The 14,377-nt window shown below is 42.7% G+C and overlaps 1 long non-coding RNA gene across 1 annotated transcript in view; it reads right to left on the bottom strand.

Annotated features, from left to right (window-relative positions):
* LOC111839954 (uncharacterized) overlaps positions 1-12,656 on the bottom strand; it is a 47,818-nt gene extending 35,162 nt beyond the window's left edge. The window contains exons 1-2 of the long non-coding RNA XR_002837237.2: positions 12,477-12,656; positions 11,910-12,101 (exon numbers count right to left, since the gene is read on the bottom strand). This is a non-coding gene — a long non-coding RNA (uncharacterized lncRNA). The remainder of the gene's footprint in view (positions 1-11,909; positions 12,102-12,476) is intronic.
* Positions 12,657-14,377: the final 1,721 nt, after the last annotated feature.

Below are 14,377 nucleotides of genomic sequence, written 5' to 3'. Positions count from 1 at the left end.
AAGATTTTAGTGCAACACCTGACAGTCGGCCTATCAAAGCAGCTTTTAGTGCAGCACCTGACAAGTCGGCCTATCAAAGAAACTTTTAGTGCAGCACCTTACAGTCGGCCTATCAAAGCAGCTTTTAGTGCAGCACCTGACAGTCGGCCTATCAAAGCAGCTTTTATTGCAGCACCTGACAAGTTAGCCTTCTAAGCAGCTTTAGGCCCAATCCCAAACCCATCCCTACACACTCCGCCTCACCACTTCGCCTTCATTTGCGCGTTCCCGAGACCCGTCGCCATGTTGAAGTGTGTCTCAAAGCAGCAAGGGCTAAGGGGGAGTGGTCGATTATGCCCTTCTTTAGCGAGTCAGCAACGATGGTGGCTCGCGCGATTCCACTACCACTTCCATATCCCACAATTCCTAGCGCACAGGAAACAGAACAGTGCGATAATTTAATAATTGGATTCTAACAGCACTGTGAAATACACATAGAAAGTCTATGTTACATGTTATAATTCATCGCTGCAGAAAAAAATTATTAATCCAATTATTAATTATTAATTAATTATTATTATTAAGGAAAGCAGTTATTTGTAGCTGGTCAGTACAGATAGATTTTATCGTGATCCGATTACGAGAGATTTTGTGTACTTTTCAAACTAGAAACCACGCAAAGAAACATTAGTACGCAAACTTGATCAACATCACACCAGCAATAACAATTTATGTTTCATATTTGCCTGTTTTTTCCTCTACAGATCTGATCTGGTATTTGGTACAGAAGTAATGCGTAATGTTTTATGCGTGTAAACTAAGTTAGCTATGGTAGAAATTGTACAATCGTCAATATGACACGTGTACATACTTTAAAATTACTCAGTGCAATAAGACGACTTAGCCGTCGTTTTCTCGCATTAGTTAAACTTTGTACTTTTTTAAAATAACTGATATGTCATTAAAGAAAATACAATACAGCTTCTTGATGGATCCATTTGGTCAAATCACTACGTAATGCATTTCCTTTTTCCGGTAAAGAAGACTGTAAAAAGGCGCTGCGAGGGCAAGTCTGTCTCAAATCTTTCTTGTGACAATTTCCTTCAGTTTAAGTGCATAGGGCGTGTTGTGAGGGTGGCTCGGCGGGAGTGTGACTCGAAATGAAGGCAGAGTGTCGAGGGTATAGTTTCGGATTGGGCCTTACATTCACGTTTACATTCATTTTTACTCCTATACCTCCTGCATGCATTACGATCTGGAAGCAGCAAAGTGGCCCCTGTGGCTGGGCTTACTGACCAGGTTATTGTTCGCTTGTCCTTTGGAAGCTTCTCGTCTTCTCAGGAGCCCCTAATGGGCAGCAGGCAGCAGGCCAGACTCTGATCTGGCAATCCCATCTGGGCTTGGCAGCACCATTCTGGGGGTCCAAACCTGACAATGGAACTTGTGTTTTTGCAAAAATTTCAGGTGTTTGGATACAGTTATACATTTTTAAAGAACGTGTAAAGCAGATTTTTTAATTTTAATACCTGACCCCTGAAACATGCAATTGTTTTGGACTGGACACTCAGTGCTGTATCAAACAGCTTCAGCATTCTGGAAAGGAGCCCAAAGGTTTCCCCTGACAACATATTGTTTTAAGTGGTATTTTGAGCAGCAGAAAAACAAATGACGCAGAACACCATGAAAGCTTCTCCATTCCACTTTTTTGGGTTATTTCAGGTACGCCATGGAGATGCCACCATATCCTGACGGACCAAAAAAGTGCCGCTGGTCTCGGGAGGTAGCAGGTCTCAGCCCAAACAAACACAAGTAGCCTGGTCCTTTGTGAACCTTTTCCTTCCGAAGCCAAGCAGTCTGTAAACCACAATCTGTCTAGAATGCCACTTGGGTCCCAAACTACAGAGATTTCCCCTTTGTTTTAAGTCAATTCAAACTTCAAAAAAGAAAACAGGAGGATAAAATAGGAAGAACGGGTGGTCAGACTCGCCGACTTCCTCAGCGCTGAGTTTGCAGGAACTTCTGTTTTCACAAGGGTGGCATTTAATATACACTATATTGCCAAAAGTATTGGGACATCCCTCCAAATCATTGAATTCAGGTCTTCCAATCACTTCCATAGCCACAGGTGCATAAAATCAAGCACCTAGGCATGCAGACTGCTTCTACAAACATTTGCGAAAGAATGGGTCGCTCTCAGGAGGTCAGTGAACTCAAGCATGGTACTGTGATAGGATGCCACCTGTGCAAAAAGTCCATTTGTGAAGTTTCCTCACTACTAAATATTCCACGGTCAACTGTTAGTGGCATTATAACAAAGTGGAAGCAATTGGGAACAACAGCAACTCAGCCATGAAGTGGTAGGCCACGTAAAATCACAGAGCGGCGACGACGCATGCTGAGGCGCACAGTGTGCATTAGTCTGTTTCTTCTTCTACCCCATCTTGTTCTGCATGACACACACAGACACATGCAAACGTGAGAACAAGCTTGGGGGTCACAGTACAGGGTCAGCCAGCCTGCAGCTCCCCTAAAGTGGGGGGTTAAAGGCCTTGCACAGGGCACCAATGACTTGTGACTATTCTGCTAAGGCTGGGACTCAAACCAGCGACCTTCACAGGCACAGGGGCTGAGCCCCCTGAGCCACACATGACCAGTCTAATGACTTAAACAAATAAACAAACAAACAAATGCATTTGCTTGTTTGTTTAACAAATGGAGCGTGCATCGTAGTTATATGTGGTCTCGCCCACATTTCCTTAACCACGGGAACTGAACCCTGACTTTGCTGAATATGTCTTACGTGAAGCATCAGGAGGTGATGGACACCATCTAGAAACCCTGAACATCACTGTTGAGTGTGGCGATGAAATGACAAGACACATGACGCCATACAGCTAAGTGTGACTTAATTCTACTCCGCTGCTTAACATGAAGAAAGAAGAGGCGCCAAGACGCAGGAGAGCAAATCTGATCTGTGGTCACTGGGAGACACACACAGGACTTCTGCTGACACTTAAGCTTGAGCCTTACCATCTAATGAGGAGCTCTTCATCGGCTTCTGAAAGGGAGAGTATTTGCTGAAAGATGGAAACTTAAGATTTTCTCTGGGGTGACAAGAGAGGGCTTGGACAGTTGCCAGCCTGAAAGGTGGAGTCTTTAAGGATGTTGAAGGAGAAATGAGCAGATATTTGTAAGATCTGGGAATTTATGAGTGTCCCAGCCAGGCCAGGACTTGGAGCTACAAGTGTTTGATAAATTCTAGCACAATACTGTTAAATCCCTAATTAATATCACCCAATGGTAATGGATGTGGTCCAGCATCTTCCAGTCACATTATTTTTTCATTCAATGGGGCTACAAAGCACTCCATAGATGTCCTAAATCATTTTCAGAGAAGGCTGAGTGGATCAGAGGGACCCTTAGCCACAGCACAGAAAGCAGCCACAGAATAAATCGAATAGCTTCCAGAAAGTGCTGCAGCGATGGGTGATTTTGTGTCTTGTGCTGCCAGTCCACATGTCCCTGTGCTTAAGCAGCATGTTAACAGGCAGTGATGTCGCTTTTGATCTGCACGCTTTGCTGTGCAATCGCGCTCATCGTGGTAATGAGTGGGGATGATAGACAGAGCACTATCCGGCTTTGTCCCACAGCCTCTTGGCCATAACCACTCCCATTAATGATGCCCACCTCTCCTCGGCCCAGGATCCCCATCGCTCATGGGAATTTTACTTACACAAAAATGTGCTAAGGGCAGAACAATTAGTAATTGATTCCGAGAGATAACCAATCAGACTGTAGAGGAGGTGGGTCCAAGCAACTAGAGGAGGCAGGACCAACCAATGAGATGTCTTGGTCCCACCTCTTCTAGTTGCTTGGATCCACCTCCTCTACAGTCTGATTGGTTATCTCTCTGAACCAATCATTTTTCATTCTGCCCTAAGAACTGTCCCACGAGCATCCCCATCCCTAGGGCCCTGGTTACTGGTGTCTGAGCCTCTACGATGTTTCCATAACCTGGCAAGTCAGTCAATGGACTTATTATATATGGAGCCAGAAACAACAGAGAGGTCTCTTAGGGCCAGAGCATGGGCAACTGTATGGGCCAAAATCAATGTGTCTCATGAGGTGATGCCTTGTCAGTGAGCAGAGGTACTGTGGGCTCTCACTGCTCAGAGTGAGGCTGGATACTTGCTCTCAGTATCCATACAAATGAATGTGACAAAAAAACACAGGCTGGTCACTTGCAACTTACCAACCAGTGTGTGAAGCCAACATCTGCCTCCATGTCGCAGCCACCCCACTGAAGCACATGAGCAATACCACAACAAAATGCACGTGCTGTCCCAAGACTCAAACCCCTCCAATTCTAGAGAGGGGACCCCTACCAAATGCATTCTCCACTGAGGAACAAGAGTTGTCCATACTTGCACTTCCTGTCTCATGTGGAAAACCAGAAGCCCACATGCTGGGCCTAGGCTGAAGTGACTCAGACGGGAAGAACATTTCTTGACAAAGGCATGGGCACAGCTGGGAATTGCCCTTTCTGGCAGTCACGGGGACCGCTGATGTCCCTCTATGACGATGGCCTTTGTCCTGATTTCTGTAAACAAACACGTTTTTCTCATGAATGTGTGGCCAAAGAAGGAGCTCTCTATGGGTCACGGCCACATCTACATGAGTTCACATAACACTTGGGTTGCAACGGGCTGGACATAGACTCCCTGAGCTGCTGCCCTGGGCTAATGTCAACAGGGATGCCAGGTGTCTTTAGTGCATATCACCAAGGGCTGTTACTTCGTACATAAAAAGTAAGCATGAGGGCATAGCACTATATCTGGTTGCTTGGCAGGTTGAACCGTACCCTCTCCAGTGGAGCATTTCAAACAAAAACTCAATAGTAAGGGAGCTTCCGATTTCACCAGATGCCGATTATGCGTGTTAATGACTTATTTTAATTTAGTGTTAAAAGAAATGTATTTGTTAACGCTTTACATTAACTGCACCTTTATAATGCCTTTATAATGCATTCATAGAACATTCATAGCCAGCATGTAAGTATACCATAACATCCTAACATATAGAAACAGCTTTAATATACATCAATAACAAACTGATGATAATAATAAATTTATAATCAGATAATCGCATAATGTTTGTTAATAATATATTTTAAAGCTGTTATGTTAGGATGTTTCATAATGCTTATGAATGCATTATCAGTGCATTATGAAGGTGCACTAAATGTTCTATAAATGCAGTATGAAGGCATTATGAAGGTGCACTGAATGTTCTATGAATGCATTATAAAGGCATTATGAAGGCGCACTAAATGTTCTATGAATGCATTATGAAGGTGCAATTAATGTAAAACACCATTTATTCTACTAAAATTGTATACTTAACATTACCATTATATTCAACTGTTCACAGTGGGAATGTCTTTGCGAGATATTTCTGTTTCCCCTTTTGAAGTTTGAAAGAAACTTCCGATAATGGAAACAGGTTTAGTGTTTTTGCTGTGAAGATGAATAGCGTGAAATGACTGAGAAACCCACATTACATCAGTACTATCCTGACCTGAAATGCGTAGCCTGATGTGGGGTTAGGGGTGTCAGCCTAATTATAACAAGTGAGGATGTCTGTCATTCTGTTCTGTAAGAGCAGGTGAAGTCACAGCAGAGAAGGACACAGAGTCCTTATTGGCAGAGAGATGCCCCAGAACAGGCTGAACCCAGAATGGATGCTGCTTCTCCTAGTAACCCGAAGACAGAACCAAGAAGCCGTCATCGCAGGCCATGCCTTGGCTATGGTACTGAATCTCCTGCAAATCAGAAAAACCCCAGTTTCTGAGAGGACAAATGCCTCCTTTCGACAAGCCAAGACCAAAAATTTCACGCCATCCCTCCACAACAATTTCTCCGCTGTGCGTAACATACAGCGTACCTTATGGAAGCCTGTCAGAGAAGCAGTGAAAAAAAGTGACGCACTATCCCTTCGTATTTCCCATCTCAGCTGCTAACTTCAGAAAAAGCTCCAAATCGCGGATTCTTTTGCTACCTGCACCATATGCAGCATAATAAAAAAAAAACATAAAAATTGAGATGGGAAAGGCAGAGATGCCAATGGCGAATCACATACAGGAACAGCTCTCAGCATATTTTTAGCAAGAAACTTATAAAGAAAATAATACAAGAAATTCTCAACAGTAGAAAAGTTTATAAAGTTATTTTTTCAGGCTCTGGTTGCCGTTAGTTTAAAAAAAAAAAAAAGCAAGAGAAAATAACTTTCACGCTGCAAAGGGCTTTGACCCAGCTAGAATCTCTGTGACCGATCCATCACCTCTTGAACCAGGGTCTTGAGGTTTCCGCCAGCTGGGTCACATGACTGCCGTAGAGCCTCCCCGTGACCTGGGACAGGGATCCAAATGGTGGCTGCAAGCGCATGCTGGCGAGTGTCGCGCTGCAACCGCGCCGACCGCAGCTTCCGCCCTGCGCTCTGCTACAACAGCTTTCTCATGGGAACCTTCTAAGCTCAGTACCTATCAGCTACCCCCCCACACGACGACTTCTGTCCTGGCCTGAGCATGCACGCGTCACATGGCGGCTGAGGGCAAGGGTTTTTGCAATTCTGCGGTCTGTTTGGAGCCATGCAGTCCAGCACCAAATGCAGAAACGGACAAAGAATGCTGAACAACCGCCACTGGAGTCTCAGAGCTGGAGGCCTCAGGTCAAAAACAAGCATGAGATCTTGTCGAATCGTCCCCTGTACCCCTATTCTGACACAAAAGCCTAGAGTCTTGGTGTTGCTCCCCCCGATAAAAGAGCTGGGGTATGGGGCTCTCTTTCCAAGGTGTTTGGGACTGGCAGGAAAAAAAAAACTTTGTGTTTGGTCCAGAGATGAGAGATGAGGGCTTTTCGCCAAAACCCCCCCGCACTGACGTGTGCACTTTACTGAGAGTGATGCTCTCTTCTGCTCCCGTCAATGCCATCCAAATGTTTCTGCGAGAGACTGACCTGAATGCATCGGCATGAGTTAAAAAAAAAAATTACAATTTTGTACTAGAGATCCTGTCGAACCCAGTAAATTAATTTGGATTATGAACAGAGTGCAAAATTCATTTAAAATAGATAGTGCAGGCTCTAATAATGCAATACAACACTTCTGTTTTAAATACTACATGAGTTAATGTACAAGGCAAATAGCTTGTCTAAAATGGTTTTCATACCATACGGTTAAATTGAAGATCTGCAACCTTTGCCAAAAATAAAAAAGTATTTTTCTTGCCTATTATTGTGAAGTGGAAGCCGCAGCAAAGGAGCACTTCCCCAAATGCGTTTTTAACACTTTTGTGAGGATATTTTAGTCAGAACATCAGTCTTACAGTTTCTCACGCAACTTATAGCATGTTACAGCTTAAAACAAGAAAGTGTTTGACATCCCTACCGCTGCAAATCGATGGACAGACATGCAGGGGCACAAATGCTCAGCTAATATTTACTCCTATATAAGAAGACAATCAAATAAACAGAATAGCATGCAGAATAATTAAGCATTAATTAGAACTAATTTCATTGCAGTGTTAGGATTTGATGGTCTTGGGTTTTCCTACGTTAAATTAAGAAGTTTCAAATTTTAGAAGCTTATTGCAGACTCGATTCAGAATGCAACAGCCTCCCTCTAGTGGAGAATAGAGGCCATTGCAGTTTATTTATTTAATTTTTTTTTAAATATATATATATTATACTAAACCTCCCGAAAAAGGTAGAGTGGTTGGGACAGCAGTGCAGTGCATGGCACTGTCACCTCACTCTTCCATGGCTGGAGGTTCAGATGTTTGTGGAGCTGGCATATTCTCCCTTTGCCGTACAGCTTTCCTCCTTGTACTCTGGTTTCCCCCCACAATAGATTGCCTTTAGTGTGTGTACATGAGTATGCGCCCTACGATGGACTGGCATGCCCCCCAGGGTGCTTTATGTCCTGTGCTGCCTGTGATAGACCCCAGGCCCCCAATGGTCCTATACTGGATGGATAGTTGGAAGATGGATTGACATAAATGTAAAGGCTAAAATGTTTCTCCTGCTTCTCCTTCCCTGTCCCTCACATGGACACGTTGGCACGTGACCCAGATCACTTCAACTCTTTTACACAACTTGCTCTCTAGGTAACCATTCAAGCCAGTTTACTTAAGCCACCACTGAGGCTGAGAGATGAAGGGTCTCCCATAGGGGTGCAGCATACAGTGTGGAATTTGGAGTGGCAGCACAAGATCACAGCCCCATTATATTCTAACAATGTAAAACAGCCCCCAACTCAAGAAGCTGAAATGCCCCCGGCAGAAGGCAGAGTGATTTTCCAGTCAGCGACAGCGAGAAGTCAGGACAGCTAAGGGTTCACCATTTCCCTCCCACCTACCTGTGGTACACAGCCTCACTTTTCCATTTTATCATGTGAGAAGGATTTCTCACTTCAGGGCCTTAAGGATTATACTGAACTGAGGTTTTGCTGGGATTAGGGCAAATCGGATTTGCTGCATGGCAGGGTTCCGCTCGCCCTGTAAACATTCTTAAAAATCCAACAAAAAAGCTACAAAAAATCGGCGAAAGACTCTTCAGTGTATGGCCATAATCTTCATTCCCTCTAAGTTTAGAGAGGCTTATCGCAATGTATATATATTTGGCTTTGTGTGCTGATATGAATGTTCTTGGGATAAACCCACCACACGGCTTCTCCGCTGGCTAGCACTGCAGATTTACTGACACACACATGTGTTTTGCTGACCCTTACATCTTTCGGGGGGGGGGGGGGGGGGTTCACACTAACGTAAAAATTTTTTTTTTTTCAAGGAACCCACAAACAGAAACACTGGCAGGCAGAGACACAAAGACTAAAGACTCAAAAGACTAAAAACCACAAAAAGCCCCAGGTTCCTCTTTGAAAATTTGGCTTGCTTGATGAGCCCTTGACATTTCCACCATGTACTGTAAGCTTAGTTTTGTAGAAACCACAGCAAACTCTTCCGAAATGTAAGGCAGTCATGGTGCAGTTGGATATACAGTACATCATACTCATATGGATAAACAATCTGACGAATCTCAAGGTGCTGGAAGGAGGGCAGAGCTGTTGTACCTTTGAACAGGGGCCTTAATCTGAATGAAGGTTTAAGGTATCTGGCTTTATAAACGGGTGAAAATTGCAACTTGTTGATCTTATTGATACTGGAACCAGTCATAATTGTAAATAACCAGCCAAAACCAACTCTATGTGAGCTTAACAACTTTATCTTAGGTGCAAAACTGAAAAAACCCCATGACTAACTACTATTACTACCACAGTCAGATATTCAACAGAAAGACCTAAACCAGAAATGGGTTAGATCAACCTACTCTACAAATAGTATCAGATTGGGGTAACCATAGAAGACAGAAACACTCCATAATACTCCTCAAAACTCCCAGACAACACATGCCAAGATCTCTTGGAATGCACCCTTCCCAGGAGCAAAGGAATTATGTACCATGGGATGAACATTATGAGAAGGTATCTCAAAGAAGGACAACATGCCAGACCAAAGCTTGGGGTGCCACAGCACCCTGCATCTGCTAGAGAGAGAGCCTGCATGATAAATACTCTGTGACTTCGCTGGGCTGATGCAAATTTTGAGACTATTTTGAGACAGAGGTCTGGCCCAGTCAAAATCTACATCATATCATGGACTGGGCAGTTGCATTGTTAATTCACACTCAAACCCCTCTAGGGTTAGTGATAGTTGCAGGTTAGGTAACTGATGCAGTAAGAATGGTTTCGTTGTCATAGAAGAGAAGGGAAGAAGAACCATACAAAATAATGATGCAATTTTTTATAATGAGCCCAAGGTTAAATCATAGGCAATATGAACAATCTCCATTTAAGATCGTATGCAATCAGGAAAAAAGTCTTTAATGAAATTAAAGGGATATCATTACATTCATTAACTTGGCTGCATCAGTTTCACAGATATCAAATGTGATGCAATTCCACTGACTAGTTTGACTCTCCATCAATCAGTAAAAGAGCATATTTAATAACAATAAAGGCTGATTATATTATCACATAATCGCACCATCATTCCACAGTGTATATGGGAGACTAAAATGATTTTCTGTATGTTCGTAAAAAGACATCTTCTAATGCTCTTGATCTAAATCTGGCCCTCTGGTATAGAAAAAGAACAAATCTGGTGCATAACCAGTGATGGTAGAAAAATGACTTCATTAAACCTTATACTGAAAATTGTATTTTACATTTAGCATAAGTGTTTTCATCAACTAATTGGAACACAGAAATGACCAGTTACACTGTTATTTTATCAAATGTATATAAAATTCATATATCAGCATTGTTAGATCCCATTTGTGTAGACATTATGTTGTGTTTCTCTACAGATTTTTTTTTATTTTTAAATGGTATTTTACATACTATGCTATATATTGTTTAGTGAGGGTTTGGTACCAAAGCGTGCTCGTACCGTCATTAACCACTAGATGTCACCACTTTATTACAAAGAAATTACTTTGCTTTCTTAATCCAAAAACGTTTTTAATGCACCATTTACAGTGCAGCTGTACGATAGCAAGGGCAGATAAAAAGGTCAAGTGAGCATTCTACACAATTTAAGCATAGAACATACGTCATACAGTTGCATATGTCATATATGTCAAAATCTTAACTTTGCTTTAACCTGCAAATAATTATGGTAAACTGCAACTGATACGATACACATTTTAATAAACTGCAGAATAAAGAAGAAAAACAGAGTACTCTAGAATTAGTTGATTAACTGCTTCTCATTTGAAAAGAACAAAACAAAAAGAAAACAAAATGGCAAATAATTGTGACATCATGTTAAGAAGTTCGGTGCTGACAGACTAATGTAACTCTAGCGTATAATGAAAGATCGGATCATTTTGAAATCTGCTGAGTATTGATGGCTTTTCTACTAATACACGGACACGACAAACACAACATTTTTTCACGGAAATGTGCCATTTTTCATTATTTTTTTATTTATTCAGCATCCAAAATCACATACATTTCTTGAGAAAACAGGAGCAGACCATTCGAGGAGCAACTGAAGGTTAAGGGCCTTGGTTTGGGGCCCAAGGGTGAAATCACTTTGCCAACTTAGGGATCTGAACCAGCGACCTTCCGATCACCGCATCTTAACCCTCTGATCCTCACACTTTCCTATCTCTCAGGCAAAATGTTGACATATTTTGAAAAGGTTATGAAGATTTTGGAAAGTTCTTGTCCTATTCACCCACAAACGAAGGCAGTTATGACTACTTTCCAAAGTGTACAATTTTCTGCAGAGAATAACTGAGTTTTTTTTTTATGCGAATATATAGAGCTGAGGACATGCAGGTACAGGAAATCGATGGATCGATGGATTATATAGGTTGATGACGACAGTAAAAATTGCATTTAAATATGCCCAAAAAATTATTCATTTAACAATAATACGTAGGAACTGAGTATTTTTAAAAATCTGTCATTTTTTTACTTCGTTCAGGGTCCAGTAAAATATTCAGGAAGTATCCAAAGAGTCTGCTGCTGCCTCAGGTGGATGCTGAACATATCTGTGGGATCCAGAACCAAATAACTAAGGGTGCATCTGAAATGAGTGAGGGGGCACGATACCTGCAACCGTGTCACTGTCACCGACTGACAGACTCCCTCCTGAGGGAGCACATTATTAATCGGAGAGTGGTGTACACCGTTAGGCAACGTTGTAAGCCCCACGTCTGCTTTGTGCCAACACCACACTGCTAGACAGCTGGGTACCACAATCCGCTTTAACTTTCTTTGCATGACCGCTAAGGTATACACTGCTCTGACTGAAAGTCACGAGCCGACTAAGCACGTACATCAAATTCTGGATACAAGGTACTTACAGGACTTGCTTAGTGCTGCCCAGATAACCCCCTTTTCTCAGTCTCCAGAAACTGTCCTCTGATTTGAGTTGTCAAGGTCTCACAAAAAGTAAAAGTGCTTTGAAAGATGATGTTTTCCCCTTGACAACGGGAAGGTAAGTGCACTCAGTTTCCTTGTCCTCCGAGAACAGCATTCCAGATGAGTCAGCTGTCCTACCCCCCAAAGAATGTGCGTTAGAATAGCCAAGACTAACTGTAACTACAGTTAAATATTTTTGTTCAAATCTGGTTTTCAAATGACACTGTTATACAGTGAAGCATCTAATAATTCACATCACTATTAAGTTTTAAGTTGGGTTCAATTCTATCGCAGTTGATTCCGTAAGTATTCACAGTTGTATGCAAAGAGTTTAAAATGTAACATTCACAGTAATCTAAGTAATATGCTGAAATAAAAACTCGAGCCGTCCCATAACTTGTGATCACAAGCAAAACAAGTAAACCGCGATGCATCAAACACGAAGAGTCCTGCCTGCGATAGAAACCTGGGGCACCAAAGGCAAAAGACATGCTTCTCTTCCTTCCTACCGTAGGTCGCACTTCATACTGGATGGTCCCGACTTGTTAAGAATCCAAAAGCGATCCACTTCCAAAGTAAAGTTTCAAGTAAGACTACTATTAGTGCGCACTTCACCAGGATAGCCGCAATGTATGGTGCGTACAGTGCAAGACTGTCAATCCTCCTGCTAGCAGAAGATCTTCATTTACTCTTCGGATGAGAGACGCTTGCGCTGCGGTCCCTCCCTGTCAGACACGTGCGATCATTCACATCGTCTCCGTACGCTGTCACTTCCGTGTCAACAAAACATAGATTATTAACCTACCGCGCATATTAATACTTAAACGTGAAAGAGCCTTCCGGGATCAGTGACAGTTAGTAAGGGAAACATTTGATAACTGGAATGAATTATTTTTCACATTGTAGTGCCGTCCAACTAAAACGCGCAATGTTGGACGAAATATTACCAAGAAATAAATAGTTATTGGAAAATAAATCTTCGATGAATGGTATAAATCAGATATGAATGGAAGAAGAAGACTGTTGTTGGAGATGTCAGCAGGCAATATAAAGAACGTGGGACGGGAGTTGGCAGAGTTATGATAAAATTTATTACAGATGCCGGGGAAGGCGTAAAACTGATATTGTTCGGGGGGAATTGTGAGCAAAGAATATCACAGAATAGGACCTGAGAAAAACCATAAGAAACAACAGCAGGCAGCTTCTTGTAACACCGCATCTGAAACCGTTTACGGGGTCCGTGACGGTACTAGTGCCAGCAGAACAGCCTTAAGACAGGTAACTTCGGTCATTAGAGCATGAAACGGACATCACAACTTCTTGGTTATGATTGTGGGATGATTCCTGGGAAATATCGGTGACCACAGTGAACAACCAATCACTATATGGAATATGGATGACAATTTAACACAGAGACCTATGACTGCACATCTCAGCCCCTCACAGAGGCAGCTGTCCCGAATTGGCCGGCGAGCACTAGGCTACATGACTTAGTTTTTAACAAGTTAACCATCGTTAAAACATACGCAAAACATATGATCTCTCAACGATTCCTCTTTCTATAAACATAAACAGCCAATAACACAGTAGATGGTTTCCTATGGGGTTCCCAGACAGTGTGTGATGAAGCGCTGCAGGCTGCGCGCCTCTTCATTCCTCAGGCGGGACCTGCGGTCGGCAGATACGTGCGACGGGAGCGGCGCTTCCTGACTGCCGGCCCCGCGTACGTGATGCGGAGCACAGCCGGCGCCATCGCACGTCAGCATTCCGATTGCGGTTCAATTAAAGGGTCGATTGCATATTGACCTCAGCTTAGCGTATCAAAATGCTTAACGTGCTTCTTAAGAACAGCACCAGAATTTTCACACAAACAGAACATATGACTTGCTTATTTTTACGAACGACATGAGGCAATGGTTATGTGAGCTGTAAGTTATTTATGTATTGTGCTCAGAAATTAGAAGTACTGAATGAGCCGTGTATCCCCCAAGTGCTGCTCGTAAAGGCCCAGGCGCCAATAGTGCGGCCCCCGTGCCTATTTAACTTTTTTTCTTCTGGCTCATATATTGTCGTGCAGTCCGGGCGCCCGGTAATTACATTTTCTGCTCATGAACAAGCGTTTTCGTTAGTCCTGTGCAGATATCCTTACCTACTGCTAGAGAAATGAGGTGAGATAACCGCAATGGAGGAGACAAATTACTGGAGCTACCCTCTTTGGGCGCGCGCACCTTACGGAAGATTTAACCACTCACACAACGTTGAAATATTATCCTTAACACACACCACTATATCACAAATTTCCAATAACAACTTTTCATTTTATCTAGATGCTGAAATAAGTGAGCAAAGAAATCTGTGGTGTCATTTTGGATCCTGATGATTATTAAGAGCAATTAACATGGGCAGACTG

Source organism: Paramormyrops kingsleyae, chromosome 3 (genome assembly GCF_048594095.1).
Source record: "Paramormyrops kingsleyae isolate MSU_618 chromosome 3, PKINGS_0.4, whole genome shotgun sequence".
Lineage (NCBI taxonomy): Eukaryota > Metazoa > Chordata > Actinopteri > Osteoglossiformes > Mormyridae > Paramormyrops > Paramormyrops kingsleyae.
The sequence above is the reverse complement of the archived record's forward strand: the minus strand, read 5'-3'. Positions and strand labels throughout refer to the sequence as shown.